Here is a 16,901-nt window from a genome sequence, read left to right on the forward strand (position 1 = left end):
TAAAGACTTTGAAGACTGATATAAATGGTAAATATGAGACGTGAGTACCACCCAACACTACCTGGTACTTACTGAATACTAAGTCATGCAGAAATGTAACCTAAAGTTATAATTATGGGGACACGTGCCCGTCCGCTGCAGGTGTACTAAACTCTTTCATACTTAAAGAACGCTTACAGTTATTACTTTATAAGGACTCATAAAACTGCAGTAAATTTATGGAATATATACTGCAGCAACTACTTTTTGGTCATTTATTAAGTAACTGACTAATATTTTCCTGCGGGATCTTCTAATTATGTTGAAATAAAAATGTAACTTACAGCGTAAAAACATGGAATCCAGTCAGAAGCGCATGGGCCTCTTGTGCGGTGGAGGAGAACTTGAGCCGCTGGTGTCGTCGGGCTCGGCCTTGCGCTTCCTCTGACTGGTGCCAGCGGGCCTCTGAGGAGGCCTCTCCTCCTGCCTCACGCCCCATGTTCGCAGAGAACTGCTCACATGCACGGAGACATGCACGGACATGAGAACGGTGTGGTCATCACCGTAGTCCGTAATGCCCCAGAGTCCCTCGGGGATGCTGAGCTCATCCAGCTTCCGCAGGTAGTTGCGGCCTTCGATCTCAAGCTGCTGCCACGTGCTGTTAGGGCCCACAGGGATCCAGAAGGTGGAGCTGGAGGGCTCAGCATGTTCTGGCTCAATCTGACTTCCAGGTTGAGTGTCAGAAGCCACAGATAAGGATGGAGATGAGGGCTCATCTTCACCCCAGGCCAAGGGGAGAGCCTCAGGAAGCCCATTAGCATCCTCAGTCGTGGATGCTGGAGCTGCAGGGGAAGCCTCCCTTCTAGAGCTGGGTGATGGCAGCTCCTGTCCGTAATGGTCATCCTCCTCAGCTGGTGATTCTCCATCCCCATGCTGGACACCAGTCTCTGTACCATGATGTACCACTTGCAGCCGTGCAGTTGCTACGTGCAATAGGCTGGGATCCAACTCCTCCCCAGTGAGCCGCCAATAAAATGAAGGGACACTGAGGGCCAGAGACTGCAAGTTCTCCATGGTCAGTGGGCTCCTCTCGAAGTTCACGACCAGAATGGAGATGAACTTGTCCTCCACAAACTCATGAACTGGGACAAAATGGAACACAGAGAGATATATAAGAACATGACAATAACTGGATAAATACTCTACTACAAAATCAGTTTAAAATGAGTCCATGGGCTTCAGATTGTCAGATAAATGAAATAATGTGAATTACCGATAAAGCTAAGAAAGCTAAACCAGAAGACAACATCCATGCATACGCTTACTCTCACACATATCCAAATGAATAAATATTAAATGAAACACATTTAGTCCTGCACTTTTGTCACTAACAGTGATCTTGCTTTTCATTTTCTTATTATTTAAACAAGATGAGCAAGAATGGGAGACAGAAGGGGAGTATAACGAACGGCATTTCCTATCACATCGTTACATTTTCTCATTTTAAAACTCTGCTTCCAATGTATCCGTTTGCAGTTCAAAATACATTCGTTTCTGTAGATAAAAGTTGAATTTTTCAACAGGTCGGTTATTTTACCTCGAAAACCAAAGGTGTTACTTATCAGCTTTACCTCAAGACTAACAAGCATTAGGCCAATGCAGACTTGGCCGTTCATTTCGTCTGTCACATACCGGGAGCTACAACTTTATTATCATTTAATCACTATAATCATTAATACCTTCTGGATCCATGTTCTCCACGTTTAAGGAGTGATGGATTCGAAATCTCATCGAGTAACAGTCCTTTATCTCAACTATCTGCACCATTTTGCCAAGAGCGAGAGTTTGCGCATCCAGAAAGTTTAACCGTTGTTGTTTTATTTCAAACTGCCTTCATTGACCGGAAACCGTAAATATTTTAAACTCTGCGCTAAGACACATTCGCATGGCGTTAGTTTTACCGATTCTGACGGGATAAGAAACGTGCGCAATTTCTCAAAATTACCACACAGTGGAGAATTAATGCCGGCAGGATCTTACTGTCTACAAAGCAAGTTCAATGCAAGTATAACCTTCACAAGTAAGACGAAGCATGGCGGCGGAAAAGAACAACATTTTTATTTTACAATTACTTCAAAATTAGGAACAAAAATATGACCAAAAATTCTTTAGTTTGACATGTGATCAAAATACAGAGTAAACTAATACATGATAGCATGCATGCAAAAGATCAACGGCAGAACAGGGACTTTTAACGTTGTCTGCATTAAAAAGGAATTAACCATCCCTCTCAATATAAAATTGGGATAATTTTTTTCTCTTCAGAGGCCTCCATAGAATAGTGCATCCATCCCCTCACTCATGTGTATAGAGACGTATCCTAAGGCTCTGTCAGCAACATTCAGATGAACAACAGCATCAACAATTTCACAGCTAGTTTTAAAACTTGCTTAAACGCACAGTGATTGCAGAAAATGATAAACAAATTAGGTAATATTAATTAAATTATTAAATTGTGCAGATTAATAGTCAGAAAAGGTTATTGAATTTTACATTATGATAAATGAGAACTATACTTGATTACTAATTATTGTTAACTAATTTACTGTATGAATTTTTCCCCCTCGTTGTTAAAAATCATTATGTCAGGGTGCCAGTCAGTGGAAGCACACAGACACGTTGGCCAGCTGTCCTATTCAACTACTTTTTGGTCATTTATTAAGTAACTGACTAATATTTTCCTGCGGGATCTTCTAATTATGTTGAAATAAAAATGTAACTTACAGCGTAAAAACATGGAATCCAGTCAGAAGCGCATGGGCCTCTTGTGCGGTGGAGGAGAACTTGAGCCGCTGGTGTCGTCGGGCTCGGCCTTGCGCTTCCTCTGACTGGTGCCAGCGGGCCTCTGAGGAGGCCTCTCCTCCTGCCTCACGCCCCATGTTCGCAGAGAACTGCTCACATGCACGGAGACATGCACGGACATGAGCACGGTGTGGTCATCACCGTAGTCCGTAATGCCCCAGAGTCCCTCGGGGATGCTGAGCTCATCCAGCTTCCGCAGGTAGTTGCGGCCTTCGATCTCAAGCTGCTGCCACGTGCTGTTAGGGCCCACAGGGATCCAGAAGGTGGAGCTGGAGGGCTCAGCATGTTCTGGCTCAATCTGACTTCCAGGTTGAGTGTCAGAAGCCACAGATAAGGATGGAGATGAGGGCTCATCTTCACCCCAGGCCAAGGGGAGAGCCTCAGGAAGCCCATTAGCATCCTCAGTCGTGGATGCTGGAGCTGCAGGGAAAGCCTCCCTTCTAGAGCTGGGTGATGGCAGCTCCTGTCCGTAATGGTCATCCTCCTCAGCTGGTGATTCTCCATCCCCATGCTGGACACCAGTCTCTGTACCATGATGTACCACTTGCAGCCGTGCAGTTGCTACGTGCAATAGGCTGGGATCCAACTCCTCCCCAGTGAGCCGCCAATAAAATGAAGGGACACTGAGGGCCAGAGACTGCAAGTTCTCCATGGTCAGTGGGCTCCTCTCGAAGTTCACGACCAGAATGGAGATGAACTTGTCCTCCACAAACTCATGAACTGGGACAAAATGGAACACAGAGAGATATATAAGAACATGACAATAACTGGATAAATACTCTACTACAAAATCAGTTTAAAATGAGTCCATGGGCTTCAGATTGTCAGATAAATGAAATAATGTGAATTACCGATAAAGCTAAGAAAGCTAAACCAGAAGACAACATCCATGCATACGCTTACTCTCACACATATCCAAATGAATAAATATTAAATGAAACACATTTAGTCCTGCACTTTTGTCACTAACAGTGATCTTGCTTTTCATTTTCTTATTATTTAAACAAGATGAGCAAGAATGGGAGATAGAAGGGGAGTATAACGAACGGCATTTCCTATCACATCGTTACATTTTCTCATTTTAAAACTCTGCTTCCAATGTATCCATTTGCAGTTCAAAATACATTCGTTTCTGTAGATAAAAGTTGAATTTTTCAACAGGTCGGTTATTTTACCTCGAAAACCAAAGGTGTTACTTATCAGCTTTACCTCAAGACTAACAAGCATTAGGCCAATGCAGACTTGGCCGTTCATTTCGTCTGTCACATACCGGGAGCTACAACTTTATTATCATTTAATCACTATAATCATTAATACCTTCTGGATCCATGTTCTCCACGTTTAAGGAGTGATGGATTCGAAATCTCATCGAGTAACGGTCCTTTATCTCAACTATCTGCACCATTTTGCCAAGAGCGAGAGTTTGCGCATCCAGAAAGTTTAACCGTTTTTGTTTTATTTCAAACTGCCTTCATTGACCGGAAACCGTAAATATTTTAAACTCTGCGCTAAGACACATTCGCATGGCGTTAGTTTTACCGATTCTGACGGGATAAGAAACGTGCGCAATTTCTCAAAATTACCATACAGTGGAGAATTAATGCCGGCAGGATCTTACTGTCTACAAAGCAAGTTCAATGCAAGTATAACCTTCACAAGTAAGACGAAGCATGGCGGCGGAAAAGAACAACATTTTTATTTTACAATTACTTCAAAATTAGGAACAAAAATATGACCAAAAATTCTTTAGTTTGACATGTGATCAAAATACAGAGTAAACTAATACATGATAGCATGCATGCAAAAGATCAACGGCAGAACAGGGACTTTTAACGTTGTCTGCATTAAAAAGGAATTAACCATCCCTCTCAATATAAAATTGGGATAATTTTTTTCTCTTCAGAGGCCTCCATAGAATAGTGCATCCATCCCCTCACTCATGTGTATAGAGACGTATCCTAAGGCTCTGTCAGCAACATTCAGATGAACAACAGCATCAACAATTTCACAGCTAGTTTTAAAACTTGCTTAAACGCACAGTGATTGCAGAAAATGATAAACAAATTAGGTAATATTAATTAAATTATTAAATTGTGCAGATTAATAGTCAGAAAAGGTTATTGAATTTTACATTATGATAAATGAGAACTATACTTGATTACTAATTATTGTTAACTAATTTACTGTATGAATTTTTCCCCCTCGTTGTTAAAAATCATTATGTCAGGGTGCCAGTCAGTGGAAGCACACAGACACGTTGGCCAGCTGTCCTATTCAACTACTTTTTGGTCATTTATTAAGTAACTGACTAATATTTTCCTGCGGGATCTTCTAATTATGTTGAAATAAAAATGTAACTTACAGCGTAAAAACATGGAATCCAGTCAGAAGCGCATGGGCCTCTTGTGCGGTGGAGGAGAACTTGAGCCGCTGGTGTCGTCGGGCTCGGCCTTGCGCTTCCTCTGACTGGTGCCAGCGGGCCTCTGAGGAGGCCTCTCCTCCTGCCTCACGCCCCATGTTCGCAGAGAACTGCTCACATGCACGGAGACATGCACGGACATGAGCACGGTGTGGTCATCACCGTAGTCCGTAATGCCCCAGAGTCCCTCGGGGATGCTGAGCTCATCCAGCTTCCGCAGGTAGTTGCGGCCTTCGATCTCAAGCTGCTGCCACGTGCTGTTAGGGCCCACAGGGATCCAGAAGGTGGAGCTGGAGGGCTCAGCATGTTCTGGCTCAATCTGACTTCCAGGTTGAGTGTCAGAAGCCACAGATAAGGATGGAGATGAGGGCTCATCTTCACCCCAGGCCAAGGGGAGAGCCTCAGGAAGCCCATTAGCATCCTCAGTCGTGGATGCTGGAGCTGCAGGGAAAGCCTCCCTTCTAGAGCTGGGTGATGGCAGCTCCTGTCCGTAATGGTCATCCTCCTCAGCTGGTGATTCTCCATCCCCATGCTGGACACCAGTCTCTGTACCATGATGTACCACTTGCAGCCGTGCAGTTGCTACGTGCAATAGGCTGGGATCCAACTCCTCCCCAGTGAGCCGCCAATAAAATGAAGGGACACTGAGGGCCAGAGACTGCAAGTTCTCCATGGTCAGTGGGCTCCTCTCGAAGTTCACGACCAGAATGGAGATGAACTTGTCCTCCACAAACTCATGAACTGGGACAAAATGGAACACAGAGAGATATATAAGAACATGACAATAACTGGATAAATACTCTACTACAAAATCAGTTTAAAATGAGTCCATGGGCTTCAGATTGTCAGATAAATGAAATAATGTGAATTACCGATAAAGCTAAGAAAGCTAAACCAGAAGACAACATCCATGCATACGCTTACTCTCACACATATCCAAATGAATAAATATTAAATGAAACACATTTAGTCCTGCACTTTTGTCACTAACAGTGATCTTGCTTTTCATTTTCTTATTATTTAAACAAGATGAGCAAGAATGGGAGACAGAAGGGGAGTATAACGAACGGCATTTCCTATCACATCGTTACATTTTCTCATTTTAAAACTCTGCTTCCAATGTATCCATTTGCAGTTCAAAATACATTCGTTTCTGTAGATAAAAGTTGAATTTTTCAACAGGTCGGTTATTTTACCTCGAAAACCAAAGGTGTTACTTATCAGCTTTACCTCAAGACTAACAAGCATTAGGCCAATGCAGACTTGGCCGTTCATTTCGTCTGTCACATACCGGGAGCTACAACTTTATTATCATTTAATCACTATAATCATTAATACCTTCTGGATCCATGTTCTCCACGTTTAAGGAGTGATGGATTCGAAATCTCATCGAGTAACGGTCCTTTATCTCAACTATCTGCACCATTTTGCCAAGAGCGAGAGTTTGCGCATCCAGAAAGTTTAACCGTTTTTGTTTTATTTCAAACTGCCTTCATTGACCGGAAACCGTAAATATTTTAAACTCTGCGCTAAGACACATTCGCATGGCGTTAGTTTTACCGATTCTGACGGGATAAGAAACGTGCGCAATTTCTCAAAATTACCACACAGTGGAGAATTAATGCCGGCAGGATCTTACTGTCTACAAAGCAAGTTCAATGCAAGTATAACCTTCACAAGTAAGACGAAGCATGGCGGCGGAAAAGAACAACATTTTTATTTTACAATTACTTCAAAATTAGGAACAAAAATATGACCAAAAATTCTTTAGTTTGACATGTGATCAAAATACAGAGTAAACTAATACATGATAGCATGCATGCAAAAGATCAACGGCAGAACAGGGACTTTTAACGTTGTCTGCATTAAAAAGGAATTAACCATCCCTCTCAATATAAAATTGGGATAATTTTTTTCTCTTCAGAGGCCTCCATAGAATAGTGCATCCATCCCCTCACTCATGTGTATAGAGACGTATCCTAAGGCTCTGTCAGCAACATTCAGATGAACAACAGCATCAACAATTTCACAGCTAGTTTTAAAACTTGCTTAAACGCACAGTGATTGCAGAAAATGATAAACAAATTAGGTAATATTAATTAAATTATTAAATTGTGCAGATTAATAGTCAGAAAAGGTTATTGAATTTTACATTATGATAAATGAGAACTATACTTGATTACTAATTATTGTTAACTAATTTACTGTATGAATTTTTCCCCCTCGTTGTTAAAAATCATTATATGTCAGGGTGCCAGTCAGTGGAAGCACACAGACACGTTGGCCAGCTGTCCTATTCAACTACTTTTTGGTCATTTATTAAGTAACTGACTAATATTTTCCTGCGGGATCTTCTAATTATGTTGAAATAAAAATGTAACTTACAGCGTAAAAACATGGAATCCAGTCAGAAGCGCATGGGCCTCTTGTGCGGTGGAGGAGAACTTGAGCCGCTGGTGTCGTCGGGCTCGGCCTTGCGCTTCCTCTGACTGGTGCCAGCGGGCCTCTGAGGAGGCCTCTCCTCCTGCCTCACGCCCCATGTTCGCAGAGAACTGCTCACATGCACGGAGACATGCACGGACATGAGCACGGTGTGGTCATCACCGTAGTCCGTAATGCCCCAAAGTCCCTCGGGGATGCTGAGCTCATCCAGCTTCCGCAGGTAGTTGCGGCCTTCGATCTCAAGCTGCTGCCACGTGCTGTTAGGGCCCACAGGGATCCAGAAGGTGGAGCTGGAGGGCTCAGCATGTTCTGGCTCAATCTGACTTCCAGGTTGAGTGTCAGAAGCCACAGATAAGGATGGAGATGAGGGCTCATCTTCACCCCAGGCCAAGGGGAGAGCCTCAGGAAGCCCATTAGCATCCTCAGTCGTGGATGCTGGAGCTGCAGGGAAAGCCTCCCTTCTAGAGCTGGGTGATGGCAGCTCCTGTCCGTAATGGTCATCCTCCTCAGCTGGTGATTCTCCATCCCCATGCTGGACACCAGTCTCTGTACCATGATGTACCACTTGCAGCCGTGCAGTTGCTACGTGCAATAGGCTGGGATCCAACTCCTCCCCAGTGAGCCGCCAATAAAATGAAGGGACACTGAGGGCCAGAGACTGCAAGTTCTCCATGGTCAGTGGGCTCCTCTCGAAGTTCACGACCAGAATGGAGATGAACTTGTCCTCCACAAACTCATGAACTGGGACAAAATGGAACACAGAGAGATATATAAGAACATGACAATAACTGGATAAATACTCTACTACAAAATCAGTTTAAAATGAGTCCATGGGCTTCAGATTGTCAGATAAATGAAATAATGTGAATTACCGATAAAGCTAAGAAAGCTAAACCAGAAGACAACATCCATGCATACGCTTACTCTCACACATATCCAAATGAATAAATATTAAATGAAACACATTTAGTCCTGCACTTTTGTCACTAACAGTGATCTTGCTTTTCATTTTCTTATTATTTAAACAAGATGAGCAAGAATGGGAGACAGAAGGGGAGTATAACGAACGGCATTTCCTATCACATCGTTACATTTTCTCATTTTAAAACTCTGCTTCCAATGTATCCGTTTGCAGTTCAAAATACATTCGTTTCTGTAGATAAAAGTTGAATTTTTCAACAGGTCGGTTATTTTACCTCGAAAACCAAAGGTGTTACTTATCAGCTTTACCTCAAGACTAACAAGCATTAGGCCAATGCAGACTTGGCCGTTCATTTCGTCTGTCACATACCGGGAGCTACAACTTTATTATCATTTAATCACTATAATCATTAATACCTTCTGGATCCATGTTCTCCACGTTTAAGGAGTGATGGATTCGAAATCTCATCGAGTAACGGTCCTTTATCTCAACTATCTGCACCATTTTGCCAAGAGTGAGAGTTTGCGCATCCAGAAAGTTTAACCGTTTTTGTTTTATTTCAAACTGCCTTCATTGACCGGAAACCGTAAATATTTTAAACTCTGCGCTAAGACACATTCGCATGGCGTTAGTTTTACCGATTCTGACGGGATAAGAAACGTGCGCAATTTCTCAAAATTACCACACAGTGGAGAATTAATGCCGGCAGGATCTTACTGTCTACAAAGCAAGTTCAATGCAAGTATAACCTTCACAAGTAAGACGAAGCATGGCGGCGGAAAAGAACAACATTTTTATTTTACAATTACTTCAAAATTAGGAACAAAAATATGACCAAAAATTCTTTAGTTTGACATGTGATCAAAATACAGAGTAAACTAATACATGATAGCATGCATGCAAAAGATCAACGGCAGAACAGGGACTTTTAACGTTGTCTGCATTAAAAAGGAATTAACCATCCCTCTCAATATAAAATTGGGATAATTTTTTTCTCTTCAGAGGCCTCCATAGAATAGTGCATCCATCCCCTCACTCATGTGTATAGAGACGTATCCTAAGGCTCTGTCAGCAACATTCAGATGAACAACAGCATCAACAATTTCACAGCTAGTTTTAAAACTTGCTTAAACGCACAGTGATTGCAGAAAATGATAAACAAATTAGGTAATATTAATTAAATTATTAAATTGTGCAGATTAATAGTCAGAAAAGGTTATTGAATTTTACATTATGATAAATGAGAACTATACTTGATTACTAATTATTGTTAACTAATTTACTGTATGAATTTTTCCCCCTCGTTGTTAAAAATCATTATGTCAGGGTGCCAGTCAGTGGAAGCACACAGACACGTTGGCCAGCTGTCCTATTCAACTACTTTTTGGTCATTTATTAAGTAACTGACTAATATTTTCCTGCGGGATCTTCTAATTATGTTGAAATAAAAATGTAACTTACAGCGTAAAAACATGGAATCCAGTCAGAAGCGCATGGGCCTCTTGTGCGGTGGAGGAGAACTTGAGCCGCTGGTGTCGTCGGGCTCGGCCTTGCGCTTCCTCTGACTGGTGCCAGCGGGCCTCTGAGGAGGCCTCTCCTCCTGCCTCACGCCCCATGTTCGCAGAGAACTGCTCACATGCACGGAGACATGCACGGACATGAGCACGGTGTGGTCATCACCGTAGTCCGTAATGCCCCAGAGTCCCTCGGGGATGCTGAGCTCATCCAGCTTCCGCAGGTAGTTGCGGCCTTCGATCTCAAGCTGCTGCCACGTGCTGTTAGGGCCCACAGGGATCCAGAAGGTGGAGCTGGAGGGCTCAGCATGTTCTGGCTCAATCTGACTTCCAGGTTGAGTGTCAGAAGCCACAGATAAGGATGGAGATGAGGGCTCATCTTCACCCCAGGCCAAGGGGAGAGCCTCAGGAAGCCCATTAGCATCCTCAGTCGTGGATGCTGGAGCTGCAGGGAAAGCCTCCCTTCTAGAGCTGGGTGATGGCAGCTCCTGTCCGTAATGGTCATCCTCCTCAGCTGGTGATTCTCCATCCCCATGCTGGACACCAGTCTCTGTACCATGATGTACCACTTGCAGCCGTGCAGTTGCTACGTGCAATAGGCTGGGATCCAACTCCTCCCCAGTGAGCCGCCAATAAAATGAAGGGACACTGAGGGCCAGAGACTGCAAGTTCTCCATGGTCAGTGGGCTCCTCTCGAAGTTCACGACCAGAATGGAGATGAACTTGTCCTCCACAAACTCATGAACTGGGACAAAATGGAACACAGAGAGATATATAAGAACATGACAATAACTGGATAAATACTCTACTACAAAATCAGTTTAAAATGAGTCCATGGGCTTCAGATTGTCAGATAAATGAAATAATGTGAATTACCGATAAAGCTAAGAAAGCTAAACCAGAAGACAACATCCATGCATACGCTTACTCTCACACATATCCAAATGAATAAATATTAAATGAAACACATTTAGTCCTGCACTTTTGTCACTAACAGTGATCTTGCTTTTCATTTTCTTATTATTTAAACAAGATGAGCAAGAATGGGAGACAGAAGGGGAGTATAACGAACGGCATTTCCTATCACATCGTTACATTTTCTCATTTTAAAACTCTGCTTCCAATGTATCCGTTTGCAGTTCAAAATACATTCGTTTCTGTAGATAAAAGTTGAATTTTTCAACAGGTCGGTTATTTTACCTCGAAAACCAAAGGTGTTACTTATCAGCTTTACCTCAAGACTAACAAGCATTAGGCCAATGCAGACTTGGCCGTTCATTTCGTCTGTCACATACCGGGAGCTACAACTTTATTATCATTTAATCACTATAATCATTAATACCTTCTGGATCCATGTTCTCCACGTTTAAGGAGTGATGGATTCGAAATCTCATCGAGTAACGGTCCTTTATCTCAACTATCTGCACCATTTTGCCAAGAGTGAGAGTTTGCGCATCCGGAAAGTTTAACCGTTTTTGTTTTATTTCAAACTGCCTTCATTGACCGGAAACCGTAAATATTTTAAACTCTGCGCTAAGACACATTCGCATGGCGTTAGTTTTACCGATTCTGACGGGATAAGAAACGTGCGCAATTTCTCAAAATTACCACACAGTGGAGAATTAATGCCGGCAGGATCTTACTGTCTACAAAGCAAGTTCAATGCAAGTATAACCTTCACAAGTAAGACGAAGCATGGCGGCGGAAAAGAACAACATTTTTATTTTACAATTACTTCAAAATTAGGAACAAAAATATGACCAAAAATTCTTTAGTTTGACATGTGATCAAAATACAGAGTAAACTAATACATGATAGCATGCATGCAAAAGATCAACGGCAGAACAGGGACTTTTAACGTTGTCTGCATTAAAAAGGAATTAACCATCCCTCTCAATATAAAATTGGGATAATTTTTTTCTCTTCAGAGGCCTCCATAGAATAGTGCATCCATCCCCTCACTCATGTGTATAGAGACGTATCCTAAGGCTCTGTCAGCAACATTCAGATGAACAACAGCATCAACAATTTCACAGCTAGTTTTAAAACTTGCTTAAACGCACAGTGATTGCAGAAAATGATAAACAAATTAGGTAATATTAATTAAATTATTAAATTGTGCAGATTAATAGTCAGAAAAGGTTATTGAATTTTACATTATGATAAATGAGAACTATACTTGATTACTAATTATTGTTAACTAATTTACTGTATGAATTTTTCCCCCTCGTTGTTAAAAATCATTATGTCAGGGTGCCAGTCAGTGGAAGCACACAGACACGTTGGCCAGCTGTCCTATTCAACTACTTTTTGGTCATTTATTAAGTAACTGACTAATATTTTCCTGCGGGATCTTCTAATTATGTTGAAATAAAAATGTAACTTACAGCGTAAAAACATGGAATCCAGTCAGAAGCGCATGGGCCTCTTGTGCGGTGGAGGAGAACTTGAGCCGCTGGTGTCGTCGGGCTCGGCCTTGCGCTTCCTCTGACTGGTGCCAGCGGGCCTCTGAGGAGGCCTCTCCTCCTGCCTCACGCCCCATGTTCGCAGAGAACTGCTCACATGCACGGAGACATGCACGGACATGAGCACGGTGTGGTCATCACCGTAGTCCGTAATGCCCCAGAGTCCCTCGGGGATGCTGAGCTCATCCAGCTTCCGCAGGTAGTTGCGGCCTTCGATCTCAAGCTGCTGCCACGTGCTGTTAGGGCCCACAGGGATCCAGAAGGTGGAGCTGGAGGGCTCAGCATGTTCTGGCTCAATCTGACTTCCAGGTTGAGTGTCAGAAGCCACAGATAAGGATGGAGATGAGGGCTCATCTTCACCCCAGGCCAAGGGGAGAGCCTCAGGAAGCCCATTAGCATCCTCAGTCGTGGATGCTGGAGCTGCAGGGAAAGCCTCCCTTCTAGAGCTGGGTGATGGCAGCTCCTGTCCGTAATGGTCATCCTCCTCAGCTGGTGATTCTCCATCCCCATGCTGGACACCAGTCTCTGTACCATGATGTACCACTTGCAGCCGTGCAGTTGCTACGTGCAATAGGCTGGGATCCAACTCCTCCCCAGTGAGCCGCCAATAAAATGAAGGGACACTGAGGGCCAGAGACTGCAAGTTCTCCATGGTCAGTGGGCTCCTCTCGAAGTTCACGACCAGAATGGAGATGAACTTGTCCTCCACAAACTCATGAACTGGGACAAAATGGAACACAGAGAGATATATAAGAACATGACAATAACTGGATAAATACTCTACTACAAAATCAGTTTAAAATGAGTCCATGGGCTTCAGATTGTCAGATAAATGAAATAATGTGAATTACCGATAAAGCTAAGAAAGCTAAACCAGAAGACAACATCCATGCATACGCTTACTCTCACACATATCCAAATGAATAAATATTAAATGAAACACATTTAGTCCTGCACTTTTGTCACTAACAGTGATCTTGCTTTTCATTTTCTTATTATTTAAACAAGATGAGCAAGAATGGGAGACAGAAGGGGAGTATAACGAACGGCATTTCCTATCACATCGTTACATTTTCTCATTTTAAAACTCTGCTTCCAATGTATCCATTTGCAGTTCAAAATACATTCGTTTCTGTAGATAAAAGTTGAATTTTTCAACAGGTCGGTTATTTTACCTCGAAAACCAAAGGTGTTACTTATCAGCTTTACCTCAAGACTAACAAGCATTAGGCCAATGCAGACTTGGCCGTTCATTTCGTCTGTCACATACCGGGAGCTACAACTTTATTATCATTTAATCACTATAATCATTAATACCTTCTGGATCCATGTTCTCCACGTTTAAGGAGTGATGGATTCGAAATCTCATCGAGTAACGGTCCTTTATCTCAACTATCTGCACCATTTTGCCAAGAGCGAGAGTTTGCGCATCCAGAAAGTTTAACCGTTTTTGTTTTATTTCAAACTGCCTTCATTGACCGGAAACCGTAAATATTTTAAACTCTGCGCTAAGACACATTCGCATGGCGTTAGTTTTACCGATTCTGACGGGATAAGAAACGTGCGCAATTTCTCAAAATTACCACACAGTGGAGAATTAATGCCGGCAGGATCTTACTGTCTACAAAGCAAGTTCAATGCAAGTATAACCTTCACAAGTAAGACGAAGCATGGCGGCGGAAAAGAACAACATTTTTATTTTACAATTACTTCAAAATTAGGAACAAAAATATGACCAAAAATTCTTTAGTTTGACATGTGATCAAAATACAGAGTAAACTAATACATGATAGCATGCATGCAAAAGATCAACGGCAGAACAGGGACTTTTAACGTTGTCTGCATTAAAAAGGAATTAACCATCCCTCTCAATATAAAATTGGGATAATTTTTTTCTCTTCAGAGGCCTCCATAGAATAGTGCATCCATCCCCTCACTCATGTGTATAGAGACGTATCCTAAGGCTCTGTCAGCAACATTCAGATGAACAACAGCATCAACAATTTCACAGCTAGTTTTAAAACTTGCTTAAACGCACAGTGATTGCAGAAAATGATAAACAAATTAGGTAATATTAATTAAATTATTAAATTGTGCAGATTAATAGTCAGAAAAGGTTATTGAATTTTACATTATGATAAATGAGAACTATACTTGATTACTAATTATTGTTAACTAATTTACTGTATGAATTTTTCCCCCTCGTTGTTAAAAATCATTATGTCAGGGTGCCAGTCAGTGGAAGCACACAGACACGTTGGCCAGCTGTCCTATTCAACTACTTTTTGGTCATTTATTAAGTAACTGACTAATATTTTCCTGCGGGATCTTCTAATTATGTTGAAATAAAAATGTAACTTACAGCGTAAAAACATGGAATCCAGTCAGAAGCGCATGGGCCTCTTGTGCGGTGGAGGAGAACTTGAGCCGCTGGTGTCGTCGGGCTCGGCCTTGCGCTTCCTCTGACTGGTGCCAGCGGGCCTCTGAGGAGGCCTCTCCTCCTGCCTCACGCCCCATGTTCGCAGAGAACTGCTCACATGCACGGAGACATGCACGGACATGAGCACGGTGTGGTCATCACCGTAGTCCGTAATGCCCCAGAGTCCCTCGGGGATGCTGAGCTCATCCAGCTTCCGCAGGTAGTTGCGGCCTTCGATCTCAAGCTGCTGCCACGTGCTGTTAGGGCCCACAGGGATCCAGAAGGTGGAGCTGGAGGGCTCAGCATGTTCTGGCTCAATCTGACTTCCAGGTTGAGTGTCAGAAGCCACAGATAAGGATGGAGATGAGGGCTCATCTTCACCCCAGGCCAAGGGGAGAGCCTCAGGAAGCCCATTAGCATCCTCAGTCGTGGATGCTGGAGCTGCAGGGAAAGCCTCCCTTCTAGAGCTGGGTGATGGCAGCTCCTGTCCGTAATGGTCATCCTCCTCAGCTGGTGATTCTCCATCCCCATGCTGGACACCAGTCTCTGTACCATGATGTACCACTTGCAGCCGTGCAGTTGCTACGTGCAATAGGCTGGGATCCAACTCCTCCCCAGTGAGCCGCCAATAAAATGAAGTGACACTGAGGGCCAGAGACTGCAAGTTCTCCATGGTCAATTGGCTCCTCTCGAAGTTCACGACCAGAATGGAGATGAACTTGTCCTCCACAAACTCATGAACTGGGACAAAATGGAACACAGAGAGATATATAAGAACATGACAATAACTGGATAAATACTCTACTACAAAATCAGTTTAAAATGAGTCCATGGGCTTCAGATTGTCAGATAAATGAAATAATGTGAATTACCGATAAAGCTAAGAAAGCTAAACCAGAAGACAACATCCATGCATACGCTTACTCTCACACATATCCAAATGAATAAATATTAAATGAAACACATTTAGTCCTGCACTTTTGTCACTAACAGTGATCTTGCTTTTCATTTTCTTATTATTTAAACAAGATGAGCAAGAATGGGAGACAGAAGGGGAGTATAACGAATGGCATTTCCTATCACATCGTTACATTTTCTCATTTTAAAGCTCTGCTTCCAATGTATCCGTTTGCAGTTCAAAATACATTCGTTTCTGTAGATAAAAGTTGAATTTTTCAACAGGTCGGTTATTTTACCACGAAAACCAAAGGTGTTACTTATCAGCTTTACCTCAAGACTAACAAGCATTAGGCCAATGCAGACTTGGCCGTTCATTTCGTCTGTCACATACCGGGAGCTACAACTTTATTATCATTTAATCACTATAATCATTAATACCTTCTGGATCCATGTTCTCCACGTTTAAGGAGTGATGGATTCGAAATCTCATCGAGTAACGGTCCTTTATCTCAACTATCTGCACCATTTTGCCAAGAGCGAGAGTTTGCGCATCCAGAAAGTTTAACCGTTTTTGTTTTATTTCAAACTGCCTTCATTGACCGGAAACCGTAAATATTTTAAACTCTGCGCTAAGACACATTCGCATGGCGTTAGTTTTACCGATTCTGACGGGATAAGAAACGTGCGCAATTTCTCAAAATTACCACACAGTGGAGAATTAATGCCGGCAGGATCTTACTGTCTACAAAGCAAGTTCAATGCAAGTATAACCTTCACAAGTAAGACGAAGCATGGCGGCGGAAAAGAACAACATTTTTATTTTACAATTACTTCAAAATTAGGAACAAAAATATGACCAAAAATTCTTTAGTTTGACATGTGATCAAAATACAGAGTAAACTAATACATGATAGCATGCATGCAAAAGATCAACGGCAGAACAGGGACTTTTAACGTTGTCTGCATTAAAAAGGAATTA

This window comes from Paramormyrops kingsleyae, unplaced genomic scaffold (genome assembly GCF_048594095.1).
Source record: "Paramormyrops kingsleyae isolate MSU_618 unplaced genomic scaffold, PKINGS_0.4 ups27, whole genome shotgun sequence".
Lineage (NCBI taxonomy): Eukaryota > Metazoa > Chordata > Actinopteri > Osteoglossiformes > Mormyridae > Paramormyrops > Paramormyrops kingsleyae.